Below are 923 nucleotides of genomic sequence, written 5' to 3'. Positions count from 1 at the left end.
AAAAATAGTTCCATAAAACTTTTAGGCACATGAGGCTCTTTATTGTAAGAAAACAGCGGCCTGCTTGTTTGCAAAAAAACCACTAGAAGACTCATTTGTAAATAATAAAGTCTGTTAGTCTATTAGTTGTAGGCTCATTACTACATCATTTATTGAGGTCTAGTAATTGTCATCCTACAGAGTACTGCATTTATTTTATATACTGACAAAGATTATTTTTCAAATGCATTTATTGAAATATGCGGTTAGACAGAAGCAAAGTATTTCTTTAGACAGATCACAGAGTGTTTTAGAGGTACAGATTATTATTTGATTTAATATTTAAAATGAACTGGTGCACCAGTCATTTTATTGAGATATTGCTGCAGGGGTAGAATATTTCTTTAGAAAGATTACAGCGTGTTTTCCAGGTAGATTAATATTGCAAAGAATAAGTCGTGATCGATGAAGGATGATCGTCATTTTTTGAGGCAAATGAACGGAGTTATCTTCTTTTGTGAAGTAGGCCTGGGTTATTTTATCAAGATAAAATACTTTTTCATCAGTGGCTGGTTATTGATTGCTGCAGATAATGTTTTGCATTATAGCCTCCATCTGCTCCATTTAACATTGAGCAGTGTGTCAGCAATAGTGTAGGTGGATGAAAGGCATTCTGAGGTGTAGTCCAGCCTGTTGACCTCAAGTAATGATGTGGAGACGGTTCACCTCACAGCGGCTTCATATTGACTGGCACATGTAGAATAACTATAAAACAGTACCAAAAAAAAGTCTCCAAAAAGAAGATTAAATGAAAATAAAAATAAAAAAAATTAATTGCACAAGTGCATGTTGATGGCTGAGTGCTTGAGACAACATGTGGCTGGTGGTGCAGTTGGATGTTGGGAGTGTTAACGTGCAGTGTGTGGATGTTGGGGAGCAGATAG

This window comes from Thunnus albacares, chromosome 6, assembly GCF_914725855.1.
Source record: "Thunnus albacares chromosome 6, fThuAlb1.1, whole genome shotgun sequence".
In the NCBI taxonomy this organism is placed as follows: domain Eukaryota; kingdom Metazoa; phylum Chordata; class Actinopteri; order Scombriformes; family Scombridae; genus Thunnus; species Thunnus albacares.
Note: the sequence above shows the minus strand (reverse complement) of the source record.